Source organism: Emys orbicularis, chromosome 1 (genome assembly GCF_028017835.1).
Source record: "Emys orbicularis isolate rEmyOrb1 chromosome 1, rEmyOrb1.hap1, whole genome shotgun sequence".
In the NCBI taxonomy this organism is placed as follows: domain Eukaryota; kingdom Metazoa; phylum Chordata; order Testudines; family Emydidae; genus Emys; species Emys orbicularis.
This window is the reverse complement of record NC_088683.1, coordinates 149,047,539-149,063,667: the sequence shown is the minus strand read 5'-3', so window position 1 is coordinate 149,063,667 and position 16,129 is coordinate 149,047,539. Positions and strand designations below refer to the sequence as shown.

General features: G+C 45.9%; 1 long non-coding RNA gene across 1 annotated transcript; it reads right to left on the bottom strand.

Annotated features, from left to right (window-relative positions):
• Window positions 1-248: 248 nt before the first annotated feature.
• On the bottom strand, window positions 249-10,640 carry LOC135874271 (uncharacterized). The gene is made up of 3 exons (XR_010561148.1): window positions 10,569-10,640; window positions 7,089-7,252; window positions 249-328 (listed from the first exon to the last, which is right to left on the bottom strand). It is a non-coding gene; the product is annotated as an uncharacterized LOC135874271 (long non-coding RNA).
• Window positions 10,641-16,129: the final 5,489 nt, after the last annotated feature.

Sequence of the window (16,129 nt, the reverse complement as noted above, 5' to 3'; positions counted from 1 at the left end):
GGAGAGCTGGGGGGCAGGGGTCCCAGCAGGGACTGCATGCGGAGCTGAGAGCCTGGGCTCTCAGCCCCCCATACTGCCACTCTTAAGTTGGAGAAAGTGCTCCTGGACAACAGAAGGAGGGTAGTGTGGACATCGACCAGCACAGTAATTACTGCGACCTAACATACATTTCTAGTGTAGATATAGCCTTAGTTTAGCAGAAAGAAAAATCAAAGGCAACTTACAGACTTGTATTTAATGCTGTACCATTTACCTAAAAGAGTTTTCCCTTTGTCTTGTGGAGTCCAATCCATGCATCCTTCCTGCAAGCAAGCTTTTCTATAAAATTCTGTACAAGAGAAACAAACATGCTTTTTTGCAACATGACAATCATATGTATCAGTTCAAAACAAAGACTTAATATTTTGGAATGATTTTATATTCCAATGCCCCCATGCTTCAAGTTTAATTATTGTATACTAATGCATAAATCTTTCAATGTTGGAGAATTATTGTTATTTAATCTTTGATATGCCACTGGTTAGGGCCAATCCTATTGGTTTCCCTCCTAGTTAGGGTGAGGCTTGGGTCAGGCCCATCTCCTTTTATTCAGTGGTGGATCATTTAGATTTACAAATGCCTTTTTTCTTTAACAAATCTCTCTGCACATATTTTTAAACACCCCTCTCTCTCTCTCTCTCTCTCTTTTTTATATATATATATATATATATATATATATATATATATATATATATATATATATATATATATATATATATATAAAAGAAGGGGCACACTGGTCAGACCAAAGGTCCATCTAGCCCAGGATCCTGTCTTCTGAGAGTATCCAATGCCAGGTGCTTCAGAGGGAATGAACAGAACAGGTAATCATCACATGATCCATCTCCTGTCACCCATGCCCAGCTTCTGGCAAACAGAGGCTAGGGACACCATCCCTGTCCATCCTGGATAATAGCCACTGAATGTATTAATATCCTCCATGAATGTATCTAGTTCTTTTTTGAACCCTGGCCTTCACAACATCCTCTGGCAAGGAGTTCCACAGGTTGACTGTGTGTTGTGTGAAGAAATATTTTCTTTTGTTTGTTTTAAGACAGCTGCCATTTGGTACCCTTAGTTCTTGTGTTTATGAGAAGGAATAAATAACACTTCCTTATTTACTTTCTCCACACCAGTTATGATTTTATAGACCTCTATCATATTCCTCCTTAGTAGTCTCTTTTCCAAGCTGAAAGGTCCCAGTCTTATTAATCTCTCCTCATATAGAAGCTGTTCCATACCCCTAATCATTTTTATTGTCCCTTTCTGTACCTTTTCCAATTCAATATATCTTTTTTTTTTTTTTTTTTTTGAAACAGGGTGACCAGATCTGCATGCAGTATTCAAGATGTGGTCATACCATGGATTTATATAGAGGCAATATGATATCTTCTGTCTTATTATCTATCCCTTTTTTAATGATTCCCAACATTGTTAGCTTTTTTGACTGCCGCTCACACTGAGTGGATGTTTTCAGAGAACTATGCACAATAACTCCAAGATCTCTTTCTTGAGTGGTAACAGCTAATTTAGACCCCATAATTTTATATGTATAGTTGGGATTATGTTTTCTAATGTGCATTACTTTGCATTTATCAGCATTGAATTTCATCTGCCATTTTGTTGCCCAGTTGTAACTCTTTGCAGTCTGTTTTGGATTTACATAATTATCTTGAGTAGTTTTGTATCATCTGCAAATTTTGCCACCTCAGGGCTGGTCTACACTGGGGGGGAGGGGGATCAATCTAAGATACGCAACTTCTGCTACATGAATAGCGTAGCTGAAGTCGAAGTATCTTAGATCGATTTACCTGGGGTCCACATGGCACGGGATCGACGGCCGCGGCTCCCCCGTCGACTCCGCTACCGCCGCTCGCTCGTTCCGGAGTCAACGGGGAGTGTGTTCGGGGATCGATATATCGCATCTTAACGAGACGCGATATATCGATTCCCCGATAAATCAATTGCTACCCGCTGATACGGTGGGTAGTCTGGACGTACCCTCACTGTTTACCCTTTTTCCAGATCATTTATAAATATGTTGAACATTACTGGTCCCAGTACAGATCCCAGCGGGACACCACTATTTACCTCTCTCCATTCTGAAAACTGACCATTTATTCCTGTCCTTGTTTCCTATCTTTTAACCAGTTACTGATCCATGAGAGGACCTTCCCTCTTATCCCATGACAGCTTACTTTGCTGAAGAGCCTTTGGTGAGGGACCTTGTCAAAGGCTTTCTTAAAATCTAAGTACACTATATCCACTGGATCACCCTAGTCCACATGCTTGTTGACCTCCTTGTTGGGCCAAAAGAAATCTGATGAGGTTCAACAAGGACTAGTGCAGAGTTCTGCACTTAGGAAGAAAGAATCCCATGCACCGCTACAGGCTGGGGACCGACTGGCTAAGCAGCAGTTCTGCTGAAAAGGACCTGGGGATTAGTGGACGAGAAGCTGGATGTGAGTCAGCAGTGTGCCCTTATTGCCAAGAAGGCCAATGGCATATTGGGCTGTATTAGTAGGAGCATTACCAGCAGATCGAGGAAAGTGATTATTCCCCTCTATTCGGCATTGGTGAGGCCACACCTGGAGTATTGTGTACAGTTTTGGTCCCCCCACTACAGAAAGGATGTGGACAAATTGGAGAGAGTCCAGCGAAGGGCAACGAAAATGATCAGGGGGCTGGGGCACATGACTTATGAGGAGAGGCTGAGGCAACTGGGCTTGTTTTTGTCTGCAGAAGAGAAGAATGAGAGGGAATTTGATAGCAGCCTTCAACTACCTGAAGGGGGGTTCCAAAGAGGATGGAGCTTGGCTGTTCTCAGTGGTGGCAGATGACAGAACAAGGAGCAATGGTCTCAAGTTGCAGTGGGGGAGGTCTAGGTTGGATATTAGGAAACACTATTTCTCTAGGAGGGTGGTAAAGCACTGGAATGGGTTACCTAGGGAGGTGGTGGAATCTCCATCCTTAGAGGTTTTTAAGGCCTGGCTTGATAAAGCCTTGGCTGGGATGATTTAGTTGTTGGTCCTGCTTTGAGCAGGGGATTGGACTAGATAACCTCGTGAGGTCTCTTCCAACCCTAATATTCTATGATTCCTCAAAGAATTCTAGTAGATTGGTGAGGCATGATTTCCTTTACAAAACCATGTTAACTCTTCCCCCCAAAAATCATGTTTATCTGTCTGATAATTCTGTTCTTTACTATAGTTTCAACCAGTTTGCCTGGTACTGAAGTTAGGCTTACTGGCCTGTAATTGCCGGGATCGCCTCTAGTTATTTGGTACAGAAGCTGATTTAAACAATAGGTTACATACCACAGTTAATAGTTCTGCAATTTTACATCTGAGTTCCTTCAGAATTCTTGGGTGAATACCATCTGGTCCTGGTGACTTATTACTGTTCATATATATATATATATATGTGTGTGTGTGTGTATTTAAGATTTTTGCATGCTTTTAGCTGTGCTGCTTTTTTCATTTCTAAGGGTGGAACTACTTATCAGTCACTGGTTTAGGGATTCCATCGATATAACAAATCATATTTTCCCCATTCCTAGGTAAGGCAAGCCTTCCTGTTGAGGTCAAGGGGCAAAAGGGGCTAAGCCACTCCCCAGGAAGGCAAACATTTAGGTCATAACACCATTTCTGGTGCATCATCAATTCTGTTAACATTGTCTGTCATTTCCTGTGATGCCACTTTCTGGTTATGATGGGACTTCCAGTGGCATCATCTTTATCTCGTGCATCAATCTCATATTCTATCCAACAATCTTATAGACATTTTCTAAGGGCAATTAACTACTTAATGGGGTTTGTCCTTGAACCAAGAACTGTTAGCATTGTGAGAATGTTTCCCAAAACAAAAAACACACAGACTTTGAATGTTCTCCATGTTGTGCTTTCTGCTTGACACCCATTTTACTTGTTGCACAAATTATGCAACTCCCTGGCATCTTTAATAGCCGTATCTGTGGAGACAGCAATTGCTAGTGCATGGTTTAGGGTCAAATCAACCTCAGTCCATAACCATTTTTGGGTTGCTTCGTCCATCATTTAAACTCTCTCCAAACTTGCAATGATCTGTTAATTTCCTTAACTTTGCCACATACTCAGAAATTGTTTCATATTATTTTAATTCCATTAATTAAGGTAGCAATGCTCTGCAAACACCAAGGGCTTTTGTAGATTTTCTACATTCTTGGCAAATATTTTGTCTGCTGATTTAATATGAGCTGGCAGCCTATGTAACAGACTAAAAGTTTTAGCCCCCACTGTACTCAGTAAAACCAGTAACAACTCATCGGTAAGGCTGCATGTCTGTCATGGAGGTAACGGAAGTAACAGATTCCATGATTTTCCGTGACCTCCGTGATTTCTGCAGTGGCCTGTGCGGCTGGCTCTGAGGCTGCTCGAGGTTGGATGTGGGAGGAGGCTCAGGACTAGGGCACGGGGCTGGGGTGCGGGGTGGCGCTTAACTCTGGGGGTGGTCCGGCATGTCCCTGTAGCTCCTAGGCGGAGGGGCCAGGGGGCTCTGCGTGCTGACCCTGCCTGCAGGCACCAGCCCCACAGCTGACATTGGGTGCGGTTCCTGGCCAATGAGAGCTGCGGAGCTGGCGCTCATGGTGGGTATAGCGCATAGAGCCCCCTGGCCTTCCCTCACCCTAGGAGCTGCAGGGATGTCGCCGCTTCTGGAGAGCTGTGCAGAGCCGGGTAGGGAGCTTGCCAGCCCCGCCAACCCTCCCCTCACAGCACCACTGGTATCTCGGGCCGCGCACCTGCCGCCCGGCCCCCCCCCCCCAGAGCACCTGCGGCGCCCCCAGGCCACCCACCCCCCCGAGCACCTGTGGACCCCTGGTCCAAGTTTTAGTTAGGGGTATATAGTACATGTCATGGACCGGTTACGGGCTGTAAATTTTTGTTTACTGCCCGTGACCTATCCATGACTTTTACTAAAAATACCCGTGACTAAAATGTAGCCTTACTCAGTTATACTATTAGCAATTCTATACTGTTCTGGTATCTTGATATTGTTGGGCCAGTCTTGTCCTGAGCTATCAAACAAGATAACTCTCCCCTAAACGCCAGTGTCCAATTTTTAGCACACCCTTCTTTTTTTCCCCTAAATGAGAGAGTACTCTCAATCCCAGCAGCAACAAGCTGCAATTTCCTTTTTAGTTTCACTTTCCCACTGTAGTTACTCTCTGCTTCACTGAACTCCTGCACTAGGATCCCATCCTCATCAACAGTTATGTCATTTGCTATTTACACTACAAACATACTATGAGAAAACCATACCAGCATGCTGGGGTCCAAATAACTGTTTACTCAAACATACGCAACATGCAGGGCCTAGCTACATATACACAGTGAGCACCTCTCGAGGGTTTGAAAACCATTTAAAGGAATACTACTCGCTTCCAATACACTATAGCAGGGGTGGGCAAACTACAGCCGCCAGGCCGGCTTCGACCTGCCAGCCGTTTAATCTGGCCCTTGAGCTCCCACTGGGAAGTAGTGTCTGGGGCTTGCCCCGCTCCGGTGTTCCAGCCGAGGAGCAGGGTCGGGGGCTGCTCTGCACGGCTCCTGAAAGCAGCGGCATGTCCCCCTTCAGGCTCCTACACGTAGGGGCAGCCAGGGGGCTCCGCTCTGCATGCTGCCCCTTCCCCAAGCACCGCCCCCGCAGATTCCATTGGCTGGGAACCGCGGCCAATGGGAGCTACAGGGGCGGCACCTGCTGATAGGTCAACGCGCAGCAGAGCTGCCTGGCTGTGCCTCCACATAGGAGCCAGAGTGGGGACATGTCGCTGCTTCTGGGAGCCGCTTGAGGTAAGGGCCGTGCGGAGCCTGCAGCCCTGAGCCACCCCACCCACGCCCCAACCCCCTGCCCCAATCCTGATCCCCCCCCTCCCGCCCTCTGAATCCCTCGGTCTCAGCCCGGCACACCCTCCTACACCCCAAACTCCTCATCCCCAGCCCCACCCCAGAGCCTGCACCCTCAGCCGGAGCCCTCACCCCCCCCCCCCCCGCCCCAGCCTGGAGCCCCCTCCTTCACCTTGAACCCATTTCTGGCCCCACCCCAGAGCCCGCACCCCCAGTCAGAGTCCTCACCTCCTCCCACACCCCAACCCCAATTTCATGAGCATACATGGCCCGCCATACAATTTCTATACCCAGATGTGGCCCTTGGGCCAAAAAGTTTGCCCACCCCTGCACTATAGGAAGGAAAAGCAATTAAGAGGAGAAATAATGGGGACCCTAAAAGCAATTTTATTTTCCCACTGAGTGATACTGAATGTGATGATAAAGTACTGAGTATTAGATAATAAGAAAAATGTCAATTATGTAAAGTCCATATTCCACCCTTGATCTTTGTGCAAACCTTCCACTGACATCAGTTGGAGATATGCTGTGGACTGAGGAGAGTAGGGGGTCCTAAATTTATGGCACAGTGCACTTACCATATTTAAAAATGGAATTTGGACCTCTCTACAGAATAAATTTCATATTCCCTGTGCTAAAGTGTCAATTTGCTCTGGAATAAAATAATATCTTGATAACCCAAGCTAGATAATCCCCTGAAAACAAATAGCCCCAAACACTTTCCCATCACTACAATGGATTTTGTTTTCAAAGGAGTTTTGACGTTTAATAAATATTGACTGAAAAATTATGTTTCGGAGAACATCCTTACACTTTACTTTGATCAGTCTTTATTGTACAGGGAACAAATATTTGATAATGGCTCTTCAGTCTAGCAGAAAAAGGTGTAACACGATCCAATGGTCAGAAACTAAAGCTAGACAAATTCAGACTGGAAATAAGGTGTACATTTTTTACAGTGAGAGTAATTAACCCTTGTAACAATTTACATAGGGTGGTGGTGGCTTCTCCATCACTGACAATTTTTAAATCAAGAGTGGATATTTTTCTAAAGAATCTGCTCTAGGAATTATTTTTGGAGAAGTTCTGTGGCCTGCTTTTTACAGGAGGTTAGACTAGATGATCATAATGGTCCCTTCTGGCCTTGGAATCTATGGATCTACTTACCAATTCCTCTTTGTTTTCAATTACAGCAAGTAAAGCATCTTGTTGAGAACAGAATTCCTCACTAGTCTCCCAATACTTCACTTCATCAGAAATGTAGTAACATTTTCCTTTGTAGAGCAGCCAGTTATCAGGACATGGATCTTTACACTTAGGATTCCTAGAAGCTAAATAATTGGAGAGCAAACTTTATTTCTGTTCTCTTATAAAATTCTCTCAGTGCATATTTCCGGGGTAGGTTGGCCCAGCCCACAGTTCATTCCCTTCTGAGGAAAGGCTGCGCAGTGAAAGCAGAGGTGGCGCTACACATCAGAACTTGTGTCAGCACTAAAAAAATCTCAAATTAAGATAAACTGAAAAATCTTCCCTATTCGGTGGAGATTTTTAATGAAAACAGAATTTGACACAACTCCCAAAGGAAGGTCCAATATAGCTATTAATCTGACCTTCTGTTCCAAATCAAGGGTGGGCATAATCAGCCTGGGTATCCAAAAAGTTATGCTAATTTGTCTCTTATATTGTTAAATTCTATAGTTCTTTCCTATACTTTAACTCCACCCCCCAACTGTCACCCTTCCCACCCCTGTTTTGCATTTGTCCCATCTATTTCAGTGTCAAAAATTACATAAAACATGCAACCCTTTGCCAGAACTGGTCAAGAATATTCCATTGAAATGTTTGTAGGAGATTCCGATGATATACCATAGTGGTTCAACCAGAGCAAAGACTACGGTGAAACATGTGATGTGTAGTCCAGCAGAAAGAAAGATGGGCACACGAGGCACCTGCACTACAACACTCATGAGGTACTAGGGCAGATGCACTTCCAAGTTAAACTGAGAAGTAAAACATTTTGATTTGGGAATGTCAGAATATTTCATTTTGACTGAAAAGGTTGGAATAAACATTTTGAATCAAGTTTTTTCTTAACTTTTCCTTCTGCAATGAATTTCAGTATTTTGACTTTTCATCCTGATTCAGGCTGAAAACAAAATGTTGAAATAGCAGAATTTACCACAGGATAGAAATTCTAGTTTTCCTCTGGCTTGACCACTGGCATATACTAATACTTTCCTGGCACTAAGTGCTTTGACAGCACATATATCTGCAATATCTTCACTGAAGTTGCTTTCAAACACACAGGATGATGTGGTGGCTGCACAAAGGAAAGGCCACCCATGCTATTGTGCTGATATGGTAACGCTACTGAAAGGAGAGCCCTACACTACATCTGCTGCAGGAAAGGACCCCTACTATTTTATACCCTGGTTTCTGAAAATTCATGTCACACAGACACACACACACACACACACACACACACACACACACAGACAGTCTGGAGACATGGCAGTTGTAGTGTGGGTGTTCCCTGTCCCTCAGTGTCAACATAATCCTGATATAGTATCTGCACTGAATGAACTCCAGTCCTACATTACTATTGTCCTACTTTCCCAATTACTAGCTGCACTGAGAAGAACTCAGGCATCCTACTGTACTGAAGTGGTGACTGTACAGAGTAGGAACCAACAGTCCCTCCCTCCTCCCCCCCCTTACAGTGGTAATGTGGCAGCTCCACTTAGGAAACATCCCAAACTCTCACTCTGCTAATGTAGTAGGAGCACTGAAGAAACTCTTTCCCAATCCTATGTGTTGATAGGGCAGTTTCACATCCTCTGTACTCCCCCCTCTCCTACACACTGCTCTCCTTTTCCCATCAATGTGGCAGCTGCACTGAAGGAGCCCCAAGCACATACTCAGCTGATGTGTGGGAATCACCAAGGAACTCCCTCCACCTAAATGCACACCATATGCCGGCACAGCAGCTTCAATGGGATGAGGGATCTAGCCAAGCTTTCTGCCACGCCACACCCTATATGTCTCAATTGCACCTACATTTCGGGGTGGAGGAGGTCCCACTATACCATGTGCCAGTGCAGCAGCTGCACCAGGAGAATCCATGTGCCAACACTGAAATTACACAGAGAGAACTTGATACACAACAGCATCAGAACTCCCACCTTTATACTTTATACATCTGCTAGCACCAAGAGAAGTGTCCCTCCATTCTAGTTATATTTGATCAGATGCACAAAGGGAAACACACAATGTGCAAATGAGTTGGCTGCACAAAGGGGCAACCCCGCATACATAAGGTGATTGCACATGACATATTGAAAGAGAATAGAGAGCTTGCGCCTTTTGATGGTGCTGTAAGCTCCATGCTGGGAAGGTTTAAAGAGAAAAATTCTCTGGGCCCTGCGTAGGAGAAAGGAGAAAGTGTTCTCTGTCAGTATTTAATTTAAATAAATTATATTAGTAAGCCAGGGTCTGAATGGGCTCTCCCCGCCATGTATTGATGAACTTGGGGGGAAGACCTCAGGAGCAGACTGTATTTGCAGAGACACACTTACTTTGCTTAGGTGATCAGCAGACAGACATGCTGTGCCAAAGTAATCAATTTTGGGCAATTTTGGGTTAAAATTTACTTAAGTCTTGGATGCAGAGATAATGAAATGTTGTTATCCTGAGTGTATGACTAAGGGGCAGTAGAACTATACTTAATCTTCCCTAATTAAAGAGGTCACCCTGACTGGAATCTCTCATTAAGCAGGGGATAGTGATGAAAGTGAAAGTCGGGGGGAGGCGAAAGGTGTTCCTACCTAGTGATGGCACTCTGTTCAAATGGTTCTAAGCTCATCAGACTCAGTTTAGAGTCCTTATTTCCGGTCTGTGATAACTAGAGCTGAAATCATTACCTCACAGCAAGGGTTCTGTCTACATGGGACCCCTCTACCACCTCAACAGAGGATTACTGAAGGGGGAGGACAGCCCAATATTATTATTATTGTGGGGAAGACAGCACAATTCAGTGACTCATGGGGGTGGATGAGCATTGAGGGATGTATTGCAGCAAGTCTGGGACAAACGCTGATTGATGTATGGAAGGGTGGGGCATGTCATAGCATTGACTGACTTATTTGCTGTGTGCATGTGATGAGAGAACAGTATTAATTGTGGGGTCAGAAGTCAACCAGTGGGAGACTGTGTTTTGGGCCCAAGAAGTGGGAGATTACCCAATCAATGGGACACCAGTTACAGGGGAGCATGGGTCAGGAGAGGATTGTGGCTTGGAGCCCTGATGTATTGCTTGGTCCTTGGTCTAGTAGGTATCAGGTACATTTTTTTTTCAAGTCCTGCGTATTGTTAATATATATTTAGAAAAAAAGTTTTGACTTGTGTATAATTGGTAACTGATGCATAACTCTGAATCCCATATGGCTTACCCCAGTGTTACACTTAAATAAAATCAATCCAAATTTATAGCTGAGGAGTAAGAAGATGACAGAATGTGGTACGTTCTCTCCATGTCACATCCCTGAAGCTCTGGGTACCATACCTAATATATTTTACCTCTGCATTTCACTCATATGATTAAGCCATTATTAAAAGGGTAGACGCACTTTTACAAAAGCTTCACTTTACCTAGGATTATTACTGCAATAGTCATTGCAAGAGACCATGATATTAATATGAAGAGTCCTGTGATCAAACCTGAAAAGAAGAAGAGTCAATAAATAAATACATTGTATTGAATACCTGGAACAAGTTTTCTGCGCTATTGCATCATAAATAGGCTTAAACAGATTAGATTTAAGAATTTTGGCAACTATATCAATGTTTAATTCCAAATATTTTGCCAAGTTTCAATTCATTTACAATTTTGCACTAGCACAAAATAAAATCCCCAGTATTAATTACTGCCTAATACCTCATTTCTTGGGTGGTTAATAAATACATAGTGATTGGGCATTTAATAATTATTAAATAATTATTTATTCATTGGGTAATGACTACAAATTGACATTCATCATAATCACATTATTCAGAAACAAAATCCTATTACATAATAATCATGATGTTTCATAACACTAATTGATTGCCTAGCCAAATTAAAAGCAAAGGGAACAGTTATCTGCAGCTATTGTATAAGGTGAGATATTATTTTACATAAGTACCTACAAAAAACTAGATTAAAATAACATTAATTTGATTGCAAAGTCAAGTACTTAAAAATTAAATCTGCCCATGAACCCTGTAGTGTATCTAAGACTGCATCATTCAGCGTATAGGCTCCGGGGGGAAATATAGCATGGGATCATGTAATTAAAGATTGTACCACAATGCATCGGGAGCAGAATTAAGGTTGTACAGGCAACCTTAGTTCTTGCATTTCCTAATTTTCAAGTGCTTGACTTTGCACCCTAATTAGCATTCTTTTAATATAGGATTTTAAAATGTAATTTCTTTGCAGTTTATAAAGGAAAGGGGTAAAAACAACTATTGTTGCATGCAACTGTAACAACTACCTGTTGTTACATATTGTATACATGTATGTTACATACAAATACATCAGCAGCAAGGCTTGAACCTGCACGGTCAGTCTTCTGGCATAGACTACTAGTATCAGACAAACTATGGGCTTGTCTGCATAGGTGGTTTGATCTGCAGCTGGCAGCAGAGCTGATTTAAAAAAACAGAATTTCCATTCCCCAGGAATTCTGATCAGCAAGGAGAGAGTCCTGAGGGAAGAGATGTAAGTGTCTTTAGATTTGGCCAGTTTATAATCTATTGAAAATTGTTATTTCCTCCCTGGATGCGCATAGCACAGCATGTTTTGGCAACATGCCAAAACTCCTCAGCACTCCATAAACACTATGTATGTTCTACATTGATCCTCACTCCAGCTGTTTACATACACAGCAAAGCCCCGAGATGGGAGAAGGCTTTGCACTGGGTCTGGTCTGGCCAGGAAGTCATCCTGGCATTCTTGTTTTGAGGGTGTCATCCTATTCTCTGGAACCTCAGTTTTCATGTCAGAAAAACTAAGTCTGTAGGTGTTATGACAATGTGAAAAAGCTTAAAAATGTGAAACAGAGGAGACATCTGCCTGAGTTTGCACAGAGCCTGAAATAAGATCTGTGAGATGGGGAACTGCCTCAGGCATCTCACTGAGATTTTAATTTAGGTGCCCAGTAATGACAACCTAAATGTCAACGTTGCTAACTAGTTCACTACTGATCAAATCTTGTGAGAAAGGAGAAGAACAATCATTATGAACATCTACAAATGAGTGGTGTCTCATTTGGTAGCTTGGGACAGTTCCCAGCACATTTTTTCATAATCTGACCAATGAAGCCAAAAGGCCATGGGACATCTGGACTCCAAAAAGGGGAGCCATTTCCTCAGAGCTCAGCAACGCAGCCAAGCCCTGTTGAGGGGACCCAATCCAAAGCAGTGGGTGCCTGGCTTGTTTTAGTGCTGGGTGTAGGGCCACATGGTTTGCTCCTTGACTTTAGTGGCTGCTGGTGCTCCCTCTGCTAGGGGCTGTCTGCAGACTCAGGCAGTCATTGCTGCACAAGTTACACTCAGGTAACACTTTAAAGTTTTTGTTCACAACCAGGGTGAGTAGAGTTTCTGAGCTCATCACATGCCTGTGGCAGCTGGGGCCCTAAACATGTGCCTATTCTTTAATCTGGTTCAGCTCTTGGTGCAGCTAAACCTCAGACGTCTAGCAGCGCATGTGTGCTAATACATTGACCAGCTGCATAGTGTGCTGTGGGTGGCATCTCATTTTGACAACTCAAATGGGCAGAAGTTAGTAAAGCACCTCTATTTTTTTTTTCAAATTCAAGCCCTAGAGAGGACACAGACAGAATGAGTCCTCCCTTTGCATCCTCACATCAAAATATCCATTCACCTAGGGGAACATACATAGTGTTAGGAATGAAGAGCCATGAGTAGAGCTTAGTTCTACCCTTGCCTGTGCCACAGGTTTCCTGTGTGAGGGTGGGTGCTCCCAAATGCCATGGAAGTCAGTGGAAACTGTGGCTGTTTCAGAATGCTGGTTGTGAGGCAGGTGGCATGACTGCAGGGCTTCACATCAGGGGGCCATGAGCTCTAATTTTGGCTCTGCCATTGATTTGCTGTGTGATCATGAGCAAATCACTTTGCCTTTCTGTTTAAGTTTTCCCATTTGTAAAAGAGGATTAATAATACAGTAAAAGCTTTTTTATCTGGCATGTTGGGGGAATGCGGGGTGCTGGTAAGTGAAAAATTCTGGTTAACTAAGAGGGAGGGAGGTTGGGTGCGGGAGGGAGCTCTGGGTCGGGGGTTGGGGCACAGGAGGGGTTTTGGGGTGCCAGATCCGGGGGGTGCTCACCTCAGGCGGCTCCCCGCCAGCAGCGACCTGTCCCTGCTGCTCCTGGTGGAAATGTGGTGAGGCGGCTCTGCGTGCTGCCTCCAGCTGCAGGCACCACCCCAGCAGATCCTATTGGCTGTAGTCTCAAGTTTGGGAACCAAAGTTTGGCTTTAATCTCCCTGTGCATCATTTACCTGTCTGTAAAATGGAAATAGTAACTTTGCCACCTCACAGGTGAGTTGAGAAGATAAATCCATATATCCAAACCCTCTTCACCTAAATGTAACAGCCATCCTTCATTCAGGTTCAATGTAAAAAACAATAGTGGTCCCCAAGACAACACCCAAGCATAGGCGCTGACTCCGTGGGTGCTCCGGGGCTGGAGCACCCATGGGGAAAAATTGGTGGGTGCTCTGCACCCACCAGCAGCTCCCCACTCCGCACCCCCACCCCAGCTCACCTCTGCCTCCGCCTCCCACTTTTTCCCCCTAGCTCCCAGCGCTTGTGCCGCGAAACAGCTGTTTCACGCAGCAAGCGCTGGAAGGGAGGTGGGAGGAGAGGGAACATGGTGCACTCGGAGAAGAGGCGGGGCCGGGATTTGGGGAAGGAGTCCAATAGGAGTAGAGAGGGGGCAGAGTTGGGGTGAGGACTTTGGGGAAGGGGTTGGAATGGGGCAGGGCAGGGGTGGGAAAAGGGTGGAGCTGGGCGGGGCCAGGGGTGGGGGGCATGAGCACACACCGGCACCGGGGAAAGTTGGCACCTATGCACCCAGGGCCACTCAGGAAACTTGAGCAAAGAGGTTTAGGGAGAGCATTGTTTGGGGGGGGGGGCATTGTTTTGCGGGGAGGAGAAGAGAGCGAGGGAGAGAGAGTGTGTGTGTGTGGTGTATGTGTGTGTGTAAAAGTAAGAAAAGCAGGAGACAGCACACCGGCAGAGAGAGAGACACACACACAGTCTAGACCAGTGCTTCTCAAAGTATACAGTGTGTGACCCTGACCTTGAGAGAAGCCAAAAGATGGGATTTCAGGGTATGGACAAGCTAGTTAAAGAGGCTTTGGGCTATAACCAAAGCAACTATCTCCTATGGTTTGGTTCCTCTCATTTTGGGGAAAACAGGACTTTGTACATTCCTTGTAAATAAACAAAATTGCATCAAAGAAAATACCTGACATCATCAATTTCTCCTAACTGAACAACTCACAACACCCCGAATTTGGCCAACTGCTTGGGTTTGGTTTAACAAAGTTTTTTAAATAGACCTGTAAAAATAGCTACAGTGAAACCTGTAGAAGAGACCACACTGACTGGGTAGAGTCTTGTCTCAAACCACCCTATCAGACACTTTACAACCAGCAGCAAAGAGCAAAGGGGAGGTGGAGGGAATAAAAAAGGAAGGAAGGATGGTGTGTGGGGGGAGATAAGAAGTTTTATGGTAGACGGTGCTTAAAGGGTGGAATTATGGGGTGTCACAGACCTGGGGAAAATAATGTAAAGCTTGAGATGGGGGGGTTGCTGAGGGACAAAAAGCTTCTAGCAGAACTGCTGCCTCACACAGCTCCCAGAGCTCCTGCTGCTACCTCCTATACCCCCCCCCCCCCCCGCAGCTCTGCTGCACTCCTTCATTGGCCCATCCATCACACACAGGGGGCTTGTGTCTAGAAGGGAGCCCAGTGAGCAGCGGGGAGGCTGGCACAGTCGAGAAGCCAGGGAGGGGCTGAGAAGCCGCAGTGGGCAGAGACCCAGGGCCGGCTCCAGGCACCAGCCCACCAAGCTTGTGCTTGGGGCGGCACCTGGAGGGGGGCGGCGCGGCGCGGCGCTCCGGCCGCCGGGGAGAGCGGGGCCACAGCCGGGCTCGCCGCCCTCCCCCCGGCGCTCTGGCCGCCCTCCCCCCCTGCGCCCTCCCCCCGGCCGCCAGGGGGAGAGCGGCGAGCCCCTGCTGGGGCTCGCCGCCCTCTCGCCGCCCTGCCCCCTACGCTCTGGCCCCCGGGGGGAGAGCCGAGCCCCAGCCGGGGCTCGCCGCCCTCTCGTCGCCCTGCCCCCGGCGCTCTGGCCGCCGGGGGGAGAGTGGAGCCCCCGCCGGGGCTCGCCGCCCTCCCCCCCCCCCGCGGGGGGGGGCGGGGCGGGGCGGCCGGAGGCTTTTTTGCCTGGGGCGGCAAAAAAGCCAGAGCCGACCCTGCATGTAGCAGATTTCTAATTCTTATTACTACAGTGTGCTTAGTGCTTTAGAAAAATGAAAGCGGTGTTGGTCCCTGCCCCACAGAGCTTGCAATCCAAATCAGACAAACAGAAAAAAATGGGGAGGGGGAAGAGGATGTTTGAAATCACTAGAGATGATGGGGTTGATTTAAGTAGTTTGGGGGGCAGTGTCATTGTTCTGTCTCAGACTAAGGTCAATTTACACAGCAGGAGCAGATAGCCCTGCACTGGAGGAGTGCAGGACAGGGGACCTGTAATGCTAACTTGTCTGGAGCTCTTTGTCCCCGCCCCCCCCAATTACATTTACGACTCTGCACAATATAGTATCATCACGATTTTAATTAACATGCTTTCCCTCTCTCTTTCGCACCTAAGAACCGAGCATCTCATTGGGGCACCTCCTCGCCATGCGTCCGTTCCATTGCCATAGGGAGATGGACCATCAACCCATGACGGTGTTTATATCCAAGTGCAGTTCCGTTTTCAGGTGAGACAACAACACTGAACATTTACATAATGTTGATTCAGAGTGCTTCATATACACTCACTGACCAAGCTTTCCAACTATTCGGGAGGCAGATCGCCATTCCCCCATGCACCGGATGAGAAACTACCGGTGCCGGAGATGAAGGGCCCGTGTCAGAATTTA